Genomic DNA, 14,892 nt, shown 5'->3' on the forward strand with positions numbered 1-14,892 from the left:
TCTTGGTTGATAGGTGTCTGTCCTTTGGGGCTAGTAACTTAATTGCATAGTGTAAACATACAATAAATAAATGTATATGTATATATATATATATATATATATATATATATATATATATATATATATATATATAAACCATGAACCATAAACATACAGTGGGGTGTACGTCTTAAATGTCATGCTAAATAAAAAAATAAATAAACTAAATATAAACTGAGGAACAAAAAATGTACTATTATATTTAAACTATATTCCAATACATATCCAATCAGTTATTTTGTATTAATCTATTTTAACTGAATTAAATACAGATTTTCTGGGGGGGAAGGGGTGCTATGAGTTCTGTGCACTAATATGGGAACAATAACAATTTCAAAACAGTGGGGATTTGGGAAATCCAAATCCACAGCAAAATCAGGCTGGATTTAACAAATCCAAGTTCAACGGACCCTGGATTTGTCCATCACAAGTTTGGAAAATGAATATGGTCGGATTCACAATGATGTTTCCGAGCTGCTTTGGAAAGCTCATTTAGTAAGTGTTCTTATCCGTATTGTCTTCAGACAAAATCCTCCAAACATTAATAATCCCTGTCACTGTTGCTTTTGGTTTTTTTCCTGATAGGAAAGTGCCCAAGTATTCTGTTTTCTTTCTTTATATTGTGTTCAATTTCACCTTTATATATCATTTTAGCTCGAGAGTATTTTTGAATATGAAGACTGTACATATGTAACAACTGTTAGTAATAGTAGTAGCCAAATGTTTATTAATCAAACAAATATTACGATACAAAAGATTTACTTATACTTTCATGCCATATAAAAAAATGCATGAAAAATGTACCCTCACTTTTTATAAAAAATATTAAAAGTGGAAAAATAAGGAAATATATATTATAAAACAATGTATTTGTGTATTTATTTGTATATAGTTATGGCATCTTTTAGCCAGAATTCTAGAGAATTATTACCTTGTGTAGTAGCGCTCCTCACAGTGACTGTGGTCTTACCAATCTACTATGTACTGCCCACAGGTCGTACTTAATTAATGTTACATGTGTAAAAGGTGGAGTGGACACGGTGGTAACACAATCCTGATATGATCATTTTTAAATACTAGTTAAATACTAGTAGAACACATTTAGTTTATTGCACTAATGGGATGAGGTGGATTTCGGCAGAAGAAAGCAATAGTAACAGCCTGGCGTTGAAATAAATAAAAATCCGTACTCTAAAACAGCATACTTTCCTCTACACTGTAATATATATAAATATTTTACTAGTCTTGGCCCTTTTGTATTACATCTTACACATTTTAATAAGATTTTTATTTTGATAGTTAGAATAGTCCTTCTTAAAATTATATTTTGGTGCTTATACCATCTGTTCACAAATCTGCCTTCAGAACGTACAAACAGTACAGAATAGATTTTGTGTAATGCCTCCATTATGTTCCAGGAGGCTGCCTACTCTCCCGGGAGTCCTGGAGGACTCTCCAAAATTTGGGAACCTCCCGGAAATTCCAGGAGAGTAGGCATGTATGATCTAGAAACAATCCTCACTCACCACTAACCCTAAGATTAAATTACGTCTCTATAATAGGCAAGATTGTGTGGTAGACTGAAATGTGAGCAGATTACAAAAACATTTTTTCAGCACTTGGTAATGACTGTTTTAGTCCACTTGTTTTATCCCATGGAATATGTAGATGGACTGTGCATATTTTTATTGTATTAAAAAAGGGCCAATCAGTAATGTAATCTATCAATCTATAGATGTGTACGTGCAGACAGTTCAGTTTAGCGAAGTATGGAAATATAAACCGAGAACTATTTACTACTTGGAAATAAAACATGTGAAGAAATATAAATTCTGAGTCACACACTAGAGTTTAAATTGTCCAGATCTGGATCACAGCCAGGACAAATAAAAACGTGCAAGGTAAAAATACACATTGGCTACCTGGCAATAGAGTTTCAAGAAGTTACTGTATATGTATTGTGGAAATGTACCAATAGCTCCAACAGAAGGGAAACTAGACTTGGTAACACTTTTCACAGTGATTGAAAAAAGTACGGAATTATGTACACAAATTTAGACACATTTTTATGTCAAAAATGCAGTAAAAAAATTATTAAAGTCAAATCTAAAAATTACAAAACGATAATACCCAAAATAATACAAAATAGAAATGAAAAAACATGTTTATCTACTCTTTACATTTTCATCTTTGTAACCAGTGGATCTTTTAAATCACTTTAAAATCATATTAAACCTATAAATCTTTTCCCATTATTGGGAATACAGATAGAGTAAACTTAATTGCACTTTCACTGGTGCACGCTGGTACAGATGTCATAGCATGTCACTAGGAATCCCCATGCACAATAGAAAAGGCGGGAAAATTAGCAATCTAGATGTTGCTCACTTGTTGACCAAATGAGAGTAAATCTCAATAAAGTTTTATAATCCAAATATAATATCTACATGAAACCTACTAAAAAGTATACAGCCACTGGGATGTAATGTCCATATAAATAAGCACCTGCTACAATATATGTTTAGATTTTGAAGCATTGTTTGATCAAAAAAAGTCTCCAAAACAATTTCTGAAATGTCTAGAAACACAATTCACGATATCCTCCAAGTTATCTTTACCTGGCTTAAATGAACTAGAAAGTCACTGACATGTAACATCCTGGCACACCAACAACTTTCAGAAGTGATTGACTAAATGTAACACACCCAACTACATTGTGTTTTATGTCTAGGTACAGTATTATTACATTGCTTTGGAGTCATGGAATGGTAAGCATAGACTACTGGTTTGTCTTTCCACATTCATGGAGCCTAATTCAGACACATCTACCTTTGACTAATGTACTGTAAAAAATAGTCTGTTCTTTGTCCGAGGCATTTAAAATGTTCTTAAAAACATTACTTGTCTTTCCAACATCAAAGGGCCTGATTTATCAAGACACGTATCTGCCGATTTTGTGCGTTTCCTCCGAAAAATCACTCTGCTCATGCCCAGAACTAGGCCAAACGCAACTCAATGCAGCAACATACACTGCATCTATTTACGCAAAGGACACTTACTATAGACTACGATTTCTGGGAGTGAATGTGGCGGGGAAGAGGCGTTGTAGTCAATATACAGTAAAGGCGTGTCAAACTCGAGCGCAAGCAGAGAAGTCTGAATCAACTTTGGACACCTCAAAGTCACTTGTTTTTCTGACGTATCTCTTGCTCCAGCTACAGGGCTAGTCTTGTATGCATGCTATAACATGTGTTTGCAATCAGGAACAACTGTAAACATGTAATTTATGTTCAGTATACATTAAGATCAATCCTAATAAATATATTTTATGGGAAATTATATATCTATAAATTGTTTTGCTTTTTAACTTTTGTCATTAATGCTTATATTATTAACAGGAAACAATAATAGTTTTTTTGCGAATGTATATTCCACATAAGCATTGGACTTATCTTGCAGTGTCTTGTGTAGTAGAGCAGAGCAGACCTACATTCAAATTCATCAGCGCACGTATCTTTAGATCCGTTCCAAGTTGAATTTGGGAGTACACAGAGCCGATTTAAGTGTGTTTTTAAACAAACGCACATTGAACTCAGTGGGCCTGATTCATTAAGGAAAGTAAGGCAAAAAAAGAGTAAGTTTGCACCTTGGTAAAACCATGTTGTATTGGAGGGGGAGGTAAATTTAAAATGTGATGGCAGACTATTGGTTGGGGTAAGGCATGTGCTAGATTCATTTTAAATTTCAGTGTACAAATAAAGCTATCAAGTATTTGTGTGCTACATTAAAAAACAGAAAGTATTTATCTTCTGTGCAAAATAATAAACTAATATACACCCCTGCATTGTAACATGGTTTTGTCCAGGAGCAAACTTACAAATTTTTTTGCCTTACTTTACTTAATGACTCAGGCCCAGTATGCGTGCCTTGATGAATCAAGCCCATAGTATTTCCATTGCAGCATTTCTTGTAGAAATTATGGGCCTTATTCATTTAACCCGGATTTCTGCTTGAAGCTCAGGATCAGCGTACTAAAGATAATAATGCATACTATTACCGTAGTAATGGTAATAGTGCGTGGATCAAACTCAATTCAATCGGGTGGGGTACGGCATGTCGATGCTGTGTACTCTGACAAGACTTACCCCGACATGAGGACTCCTACGGGCTCCTTCCCGATGATCAACGATGACGACTAATCCTGAAATCGACTTCAACCAATCACGATCAAGTAAGAAGCCGGATCCACTTCATGACGTCATTCACCATGACGACGGTATTATCGCTGTTGTTAATTGGGTAATGTAAGTATGCGCCCATGTACAGTGTAGCTTACAAAGCCTTCTACATTGTACATGAGCGCATACTTGCATTACCCCCTTAACAACAGAGTCCTCATGTCGGGGTAACTCTTGTCGGGGTAGTCAGCATCGATATGCTAACTTCCACCGATTCAATCTGCCTCTTAAAGTCTTATACCCATGCATTAAGCACAAAACCCACACAAAAAAACAAATAAAAAACAAAAACTGTTTGTAAAAAGCTTTATGTATTTTATTGCAAGCCTCAAACACATCTAATAAATGAAAGGAAAGATACAGATATAAAACACAGCATGTTGCATTTTTGGAAAAAGCACTGCAACCAAAAAAGGGGAAATTTTAAAACACATGAAATGAACAATGCATAGGAGGAAATAGACCAGATGACCAGTTTGTCTCCCAGAGAAAAAAATGACTCTAATACTGCACAAATATAATATATATTTATTATATTCTTTTCTTTTGCTCACCTTCACATATCATTCTTTATTTTGCCTTTTTGTTTATTTTTATTTTTTAAAATGAAGAAAACAGCATTAAATACTGCAACATATTAGTTTGCATAAAATGTTTGCCATGTGCATTTCCTTTTGATTTTTACATCTTCTGATCATTACATCGCACCATTTACTGAGAGGATTACATTTTTGGTAAGTACATTATGAAGCTAAACACAATCAGGCTTAGTATAACTAAATTCAGGAGTGGATAATATTATACATTGTGTATTCTTGTTGTGTACATTGTGAAAGGAATTTAATCTCTGTATGTGTGCTGTTAATATATGCTGACTACTGTATTAACATTCATGATCAACTTTGATTAGCGTCTCCCAAATATAAAATCCCTTGCAGCAATCCCAGGGTAAAATGAAGGTTTAAGTGTCCTCTGAAAGCATTGTACCTTTCACCTCAGCATAATGCTGCCTTGATGGCTTTTAAGAATAGCATACATTCAAAAAAGACAATCAACAGAAAGAATTTGTCTTCCAGAAACATTTACATCCATCTAAAAATTCATATATTACAGTTTAATATGGGATTTTCGTTTCAACAAAGAAAACTGGATTTTTCCAGGATATTCTGTATAATGTTATTGATGTTTGCAGTAATGAATGGTTACACCTGTCTTCTAGCTCCCCCATATGTGCTACCTGGATATTGCGGCAAAGATTTAAACTGGAAAACATCATTGTATTGTAGTTTTCATAGAGATGTTTTTTTTCCAGATTTGTTTTTAAGAGATTAATTTCACAGAAGAATTGTTAAAGCAATTTGGCTGTATTAATCCCTTTTATAAACTATACAATATTTTGCATACCACAATTTTGTCTTTGTTTCTTAGGATACAGCAAAATCTAAATTTTTATTAAAACAAATTTACTTAAAGGGAATGATATCTATCTATCTATCTATCTATCTACCATTTGCTTATACCTGTTTATATACAGTATCTATCTATCTATCTATCTATCTATCTATCTATCTATCTATCTATCATCTGCTTATACCTGTTTATATACAGTATATATCTATCTATCTATCTATCTATCTATCTATCTATCTATCTATCTATCTATCTATCTATCATCTGCTTATACCTGTTTATATACAGTATCTATCTATCTATCTATCTATCTATCATCTGCTTATACTTGTTTATATACAGTATCTATCTATCTATCTATCTATCTATCTATCTATCTATCTATCTATCTATCTACCATCTGCTTATACCTGTTTATATACAGTATCTATCTATCTATCTATCTATCTATCTATCTATCATCTGCTTATACCTGTTTATATACAGTATCTATCTATCTATCTATCTATCTATATCTATCTATCTGCTTATACCTGTTTATGTGTATATAACAAGTGAAGATAATCTTCTAATTTTATTATTACATCACCTTACATTGTATTACATTCTTTTACACATTTTTAGTGCATTGAGAATTTCTGACCTTGAATTATTTTTAGGAAAGCCCTCTTCCCCTTTACACATGAAGCCATGATATGTACAATGCTAACGTCATACACGTGATTCTCTTTTTCTTGCATTTTAACATTTATATGTCAGAATTCATTTTAAATCACGTTTATCTACATTTTGTTAATTTAAGAGTTGAAATTATCTCCTAGGCAGAGCCCTTTTGTTCTACAGTAATACTGGAGGATGAGATGTTATTTTGTGGTGTTGTCAGCTTTTTTCTAAATCAAACCCTCCCTGTCACATATAAATAGATTGCTAAAGATACATGCAATAACCTGTCAGTGTCATGCATCGCTTTCTATAATCTGAATGACACTGTACGTAATAAAATGCTCACTTCAATACATGTCCACTGCACTGTGCTTAACTCTAGGCTTAGTTTAAAATGCATTATAAATATTGTCTCTGCTCTGTACATATATAGACATGTTTACAATCACATAAAGTAAAATTATACTTTACAACAAGCTGCTTCTATATGAAAGAACTCTTTGCAACATACATGTATACTGTTTGTGTACATGTAAATGCTGTATCTTCGTAAATTGAAGTCCTTACAGTGACTGTCCACATTTAATAACACCCCGTAGAACCCCTTATTGAACAGTCAGATGGGGTTCCATTTCAAGGGCCCATGTTATAACCTTAGTTCTTTCCAGTACCATTGTGCATAAATACAGCCTGGTGAGTTATGCTTCTGGGCAACAAGACAGGTGAAACACTAACATGTAAACACATCTTATATCAGTATAGCAAAATGCTTAAATGTTAACCTTGCTTATTAATAATAATAATAAAAATAATAATAATAAAAATAATGATAATAAGTAATTGTTAGACGTAATAGAATAATAATAATTGTTAGAAATCATATAATCAGGTTAATGATACAGTATGTTTCTGTGGCTGCATTAATTGTATAAAACAAACATGGGGTAAACCATGGTTGAGTGTCTTTATTCTCTTGCCCCTTTTCCCTATAATGTTTATACAATATTCAGCCCAGGGTTTTACCAAACGATCAATTTATCCAGTAAAAAATAAATATATAATTAAAAATAACTTTACTAGAATACAAAACCAAAAAGTTATTTCCAAAAGCCTTAGTATTGAAGTCATGAGTAAAACCTCAAACTTTGGGAAAAGGAGGTGTGATTGGATAGGTTCTGCGGCCATCCAATCAGGGGATTTTACTAGAGATGTTCACTGACCCCCGAGTTCTAGTTTTGGTTTTGGTTTTGTATTTGGATTAACTTCGTGTTTTGGTTTTGGCAAAACTGCCCTTGCGTATTTTGGTTGTGGTTTTGGCTTTGGATCCCTATTTTTTTCTAAAATCCCTATTTTTTTTTGCTAAAATCACATAATTTTGCTTTTTTTTTCTACATTATTATTAACCTTAATAACACTAATTTTAAGCAATTTGCAGTCAATTTTGACCATCTCACAGGTCACAATATTATTTTCATACACTTTCGGACAAAGACTGCAGCGACCTGGCTGGATGGTAAGCGACAGAGCAATGGCACAAACACACGGCAGATCATAGCAAATCTAGGAAACATTGCCACACAGCAGTGGCAGAAAAGAAGAGTGGTGCAAGATTGAAATGTCCTTGGGCCCTCCCAAACACCCTCATGTAAGATATTCAAAAGGACATGTACAGTTTAACAAATCAAGCACTCAAGCGACAAGCAGTGCCACTTTTGTGGCTGAAGTGCTTGGTTTGTTTGGGCCCCCACAAAACAAGCTAACAATAGCTTAGCTGCCTTAAGCCTAGCAGTGCTGTCAATAAACTCTACATTATTAAACCATGTCTGTTCATGTTGCATCTTTAAACTCCTTCTCCTCTGTGGATACCTCCCTGTCATACCTGAAGAACTGCCAACCTTATGTAGACATAGGAATGGATATTACAACTGGAGTGGTAATAGATCTGCTTCAGACAGACTCTGACACGGAACATGTGGGCAGCATGGAATCTGTCATGTTGGAATACGCTGCATTGAACAGAGATTTAAACCAATATATAGACACAGTTGAGGAGGCCGTACTTAAGTTAAAGCATGACCCACCTGATGAAATACCGGATTTTAGAGAGCTTGTACACGAGAGATACTCTGCACTTCAGAAAAATAATACAGAGGAGGCCCTGAGGCAGGACGATACATTTTAAAGTTTAAAGAACAGCTAAGAGACCTGAGGAAACAAATGGTTGTCACTAGCCCCTGTAGACTAAGCTTTGGAAGGTGATGAGGAGGAGATCCCTGTCACCCTGAGCACATGGCCAGTACAGTGAAACTGAGAATGAATCATGAAATCAGTTATGGTTCATTTGATCGCACAACCTGTTCCTTGGTTAACTGTGGTAATTCTACAGCTAATACATGGACAGAGTGAAATGGGTGGTCATGTACAAGAGACCCTCAAAGGTGGGAAAGGGATCCCGGATATCTCCACCATGCTGCAAACCTTCTTTGTCTGCAACTGCATCCACAGAACTCTTATTGAAAAGAACATTTTCCCTGCTGGGAAGTCCATGTCTCGCTTTTCCTCCTTCCTCTTTGGAGGATCCTTGGTTGGGACAAGTGGGACAGCTCCTTCCCTTACAACTGGACTATACCTTGGTTTTACCTGGATGTTGGACAATTAGTGAGGGAGAACCTTCTGGAGGGACTTAAACCAGACTTGTGGAAGATAAAAACTGTCCACAAGCTCATCAGAGCTAAAGACATTATGGAGTCTGTTCCAGGGCTCCCTGCTGCAACAACAAAACAAGTGTGGGAGAGTGCGGCCTCTAAGAGGCTGACTATTAGACACAAAGACATTGCATGGGTGGCTATCCAGGGGGATCTGCCTCTCAGGACATTCATGCACTCCCAGAACCTGTGACGATATGTCAACTGCCCCTTCTGAATCACCAGAAGGGAAACAGCACAGCGTATTTTTTGGACTGCCCCACTGCACAGGCACTATTGAATGCTTTGGAACATGAACTTAAGGACAGTGTGCCCAGAACTTGCATTTTATACCATTAGATATTTTATGGATTATTTCCTGGGACCCACACCATTGGGGCAATCCAGGAGGCCTGGAGCCTAATGAACTGTTTTAAGGATGCTATTTGGCTTGCCAGGAATTGCCTCATCTTGAAAAGGGAGAAGATGACCATCCAGGACTGTCGCAGACTGAATCACAGCCTGCTAGGAGACTGTAACACCATTGACAGTCTGGAGGAAGTGAAAGATGATTAATTTTCTGTCTTCCTCTTCTCCATCTCCCCCTATGTGTCTGTTTATTCAATAAAACCTTGGGCTGGTGTCTCCCCCCTCCTTATCCCTTCCTTACCCCTCCTTACCCCCTCCAACCCATTCCCCCATCACTGTTTGAAGTTTTGTTGGATTTCTTGCCTGAATTTATGCACCCTTCCCTATATTTGTGTCTGTCTCAATAAAGCTTCGGTCTTCTGTGTCCTGTTGTGATTCAATTTTGATAGCACAGTACAATGTGACTGCAGATTTAGACCAAGCCTGCCAGCCTTCTTATTTTTATTGCAGCAATGACAATTATCAATGCAGCAATGGAGCTCTCCTCTTTGTGTTTTACCTATATAACATTGTGCAATTTGACTGCAGATTTAGACCAAGACTGCCAGCCCTATTATTTCTATTTCAGCAATGACAATTAGCACTTTGAAGAACACTGCTACCCCTCCTCTTCCTTTTCTACCTATGACGCTGCCCAACTGCACTAGAGCCTGCCAAGAACTGTGCTACCTCTTCTGTGTCCCTCTGTGAAATTGCACTGGATCGCCGTGGAGTTATAGTTACATACATAGAATCCAAAGCTCCCAAGATTCGATGATGTAAATATGACGTTTTGCCTCGTTTTCAATTCCGAGGGCGCGCAAAAGTACAGAGCCAGCTCAGCTTGGTACTCGAATCTGCTAGGTTCGGGTGTGTTCAGTTCTCGGGGAACCGAGCCTGAGCATCTCTAGATTTTACACAGTGTGATATTTTTATTTGTGGCTCTAATCCTTAAGGTTTCTGGTGCACTCTGAGCCAGGTAATCTTTACTGCTTGATGACTGCCAAAGGTAGTCTATTTAAAGGCTATTTAAAATATTTGTAAAGCAAGTATATGTGGACATGTATTTTTTACTTCTAAAGCATTCTAGTGGATTTCTTAGAAGTGCTATTTTGTTGCTTTTCTGGACAAGACTCATCACAATGGCAGCACCTATAAAACAATATATATACTCTGGATAATGTTGAAGTGTGAAAAAAGTATATGCTCTAGACCATGTTAGATGGACATATAGCAATCTGTTTACAATTATGCAAAGTATCTACTTGGTGTCAGCAGTTTCATGAAATATATTGGCCCGATTCATTAAGAAAGTAAGGCAAAAAAATGAGTACATTTTCTCCTGGAGAAACCATTTTACAATGCAAGGGGTGCAAATGAGTTTATTATTGTGCACATAAGATAAATATTGGCTGTTTTTTCATGTAGCACACGAAATATGTGATAGATTAATTTTTACACTGAACTGTAAAGTTGATCTAGGACATGCCCTACCTCAACTATAAATCTGTTATCGCATTTTAAATTTTCACCCTCCTACAATACAACATGGTTTTGCCAAGGTGCAAAGTTGCTCCTTTTATTTTGTCTTATTTTCCATAATGAATCAGGCCCAGGGTGTGTAACTTTTCACTTATTATGACTATGGCTTGTAGAGTTCAACAAAATAAGAAGTTGGCCATATATTGACAGAAAGGAAATTGATTATACTGTTTAATATGACTTAATTGATGCAATTATATTATTTGATCTCATTTAAAAACAAAATTGAATTCCAAGTTGTGGCTGAAGTGTCCTCTCCCAATAATTTTGTATTCAGCTACTGTTTATTGTATAACATTTTCTATACAAATAAACAATATCACTTACAGTAAATTAAAAGTTTTAAATATAGCAATTGCTATTCGTCCCTGTTGTCTGAGGATAGGCTTTCAATTTTCCGAGATTTCAAACCAGTAATATATGTTAATATTAAGGATGTTAATATGAATAGTTGGTTCATTCAACTGATTTACTGAATTTGACATTCAAAAGAAATTGCGTGGTAATTAATTATTTAAGCAAACTTCAACTACATGGGTGTCCTTGTATACCTTTCAAAAATATGGCAGCCCTGATTCTGCACTGGGTTTTATTGGAATTAATTTGTGACTTAGTAGGTAACTCATACTTCTTTGGATAACTGAAACTGGCACTGACCTCACATGGACATGACTAAGGGGTATATTTACTAAACTGCGGGTTGAAAAAGTGGAGATGTTGTCTATAGCAACCAATCAGATTCTAGTTATCATTTGTTAATCATTCTACAAAATGACAGCTAGAATCTGATTGGATGCTATAGGCAAAATCTCCACTTTTTCAAACCAACAGTTTAGTAAATATACCCCTAAATGTCAGAACTGGCAGAATTAATGTGGTTTGGAGCAATAGTTGAAACCCTGACAAAGTTATACTTATCTGCTTTTGCAGTTATCTGCAATCAAATTGTTATATGTGTTTGTGATATTTGGAGATACTGTACTGCTTGCTCAAGCATTCATAGGAAAGAGGTCATATGTTAACCAGTTATCCCCTAAGGGATCCCCCCGGCGCTAATAGTCAATAAAGAGTAGATTCCAAAATGAAAAAATGGAAATAAGTAGGTGACCCTGCAGCTAAGACACGGTTCACCAAACCGTTAAATCAAAGGAATACACATTGTAAGTCAAGCGCTGGGGCACCCACAATACAGATATTGCTCTATTCCTATCATAGGATACAATTTTCGATGAAGCCAAATTAAAATATTAAATTTGAAATTTTATTCATACACCATCTAATATAACAAATATATGAAAAATCTGAAACATCCTCAATTTGGAATACAAAGCATCACATTAGTTGGTAAGTTCCCCTCAATATATGAAACAGAATATATTCCTTATCTCATGAGATCGTTGCAGAGAGGAACGATTACCTACACCTTCTATATATTCATAACAGGTGAAGCCAATCTTTATATAGATGAAGATATTATTGCATATGGATCCAATATGATACAGATACCCAAATAATAATTAAAAATTAAAAAGTATACATTTCCAATATCCAGAAACCGAATACATGCATGATTCAAAAATTAAGGGAAGGGGAGGGATTAAAAATAGATATTGGATAATGGTAATACACCTGAACAAATAGAATGGAAAAAGTGCATAGAAAAACTTGCTGGTATTGTTGTCCACCGTATGGTTAACGATACATCCAAACACATATACGTAGAGTATAGTTCCACCTATGCATAGGTAACTGCTGTCATCTATAACTCCTTTGTATCATGTATCCGCTTGTTGAACTTGGAGTCCATGTGTATAGCAGTAAAACATAACCACGTGTGGCTGTCTTGTAGTGACTTATGCACTCCGGAAAATATAAAATAATAGGGCTTACCCGGCTTGATCCGTAACTTAGAGTATAACCGAAATTCAAGTACAATATACCGTTCCCTCCTGGATGATTTCCATAAATGGAGCGAGACGGAGTTTGCCCAAGCTGGATCTGTGATCCGAAGAGTGCATATGACGCAAGCACGTTTTTCCGTCACCTCGTATCTGGGGATACACCCCTTGATTGCCCAGGAACCAAAGTTTCGTTTGAGATAAACCAATTAGTTGCAGCGGAAGCTGTAGTAGGTATTAAAACACTCTCCTTTACCTTTCACTTCTTCACACAGCGCTGTGTTTGACAAGAATATGGAGAGGAACCCTGCTGACGCGTTACGTCCTATATCCTAGGACTTTTTCAAAGCTGTTACTTCTGCACCTTTGGTTCCTATTTAAGGGATAAGTGGGCGTAATCATCCTCACACATATTAGTGTCTTAAAGTGAACTGTTCCATTATTTCTGGAAGGAAGCCAGATGACATCTGATAATCACTCCAAATTACAATGATGTATAATTCCATATAAACGTTACCCAATCGGATAACTTTAATTATTTTTATATATTAATCCATTCCTTTTTCTAATGCACATTTCATACAACAATACATATTAAAGAAAAGAGAGATGGACCCAGATTGAATCTACTTCACACGGGCTTAGCCCATAAATCCACCATTCTTGTGGTTCATATAACGTTTACAGTACTATACATCTCCCTTATTCGAATGTTACAATAATATGTATAATATAATATATTTTCCTCTGGTAAGTATTTATTAATTTATGCAGCTTTACTGCTTTTGTAACTCGATCTGATCCTTCTTATCTTATATCTATAAACTTAATTGAACATCACATACTATTCCGTGAGCTCCTAAGTCTGGTGTTATTACAATTCTTATAACACATCGGTTACAAGGTTGGGCCTCATTGCATTTTAAAAAGAGATATAATATCAAATAGTCCCCTTGTATAGAGGATGACCATTTTAATCGCAAAATTCCAATGCTTCATTCAAACCTCTCGGAGAAAGGGTCCCTAATTTAAAGATCCAAGAGGATTCACATTGACATAATCTCCGGAATCTATCCCCTTTTCTCACAGTAGGCAATACCTGTTCCAAACCCGTAATCCTAAGACACCCTGGATTTTTTCTGTGTACCTCCAAATAATGTCTCGACACACTGTGTGTCAAGAGACCATTAAGGATATTACATCTGTGTTCGCGGAATCTTACTTTAAGCGGTCTCGTAGTTCGACCAACATATTGAAGATGACACTCACATTCCAACATGTAAACAATATATGGAGTGTCACAATTAATAAAATGTTCAATGGGAAATTCTTCCCCACAAGTATTTGACCGTACTTTCATAGTTCTATTCATAATGTGGTCACAAGTCAAACATCTTGATTTGCCACATTTATAGCATCCCTTAGGTTTATCTGGGAGCCATGTGACATTATTTGTGCACTTCTCTTGTTTTAACATACTGGGAGCTAGTATTCTTTTCAGATCCATATTTTTTCTGAAAATCACTTTCGGTGTACTATCCAAAACATTCTTTAATATATTGTCTTCCTTAAGAATATTAAAATTTCTCCTCACAGCATTGCCAATTTGTCTGGACTTGGCATTATATGTTGAAATAAAGGCTGGATTACTATTATTAAATTTATTCTTTTTTGTTATTGTTTTGTCTCCATCTGAAGATTCTAATAGAAGACTCCTATCTAAGGTAGAAACATAGGAAACAGCTTCCTTAAGTATACTCTCAGGATATCCCCTCTTATTAAAGTTATCCATCATTTTATCAGATTGGATCTTAAAATCATAATCTTCTGAACAGTTCCTTTTTAGCCTACCTAATTGGCCTCTGGGTATGTTGTTCACCCATGGGCGATGATGTCCACTCTCATAATGGAGGTAATTACAAACATCTGTTGGCTTGTTGTAATTTGAAGTTATGACTCTGTTTCCATCAGCTGTTACTGTGATGTCAAGAAAGTTGATAGTATCCTTAT

Source organism: Mixophyes fleayi, chromosome 5 (assembly GCF_038048845.1).
Source record: "Mixophyes fleayi isolate aMixFle1 chromosome 5, aMixFle1.hap1, whole genome shotgun sequence".
NCBI lineage: Eukaryota > Metazoa > Chordata > Amphibia > Anura > Limnodynastidae > Mixophyes > Mixophyes fleayi.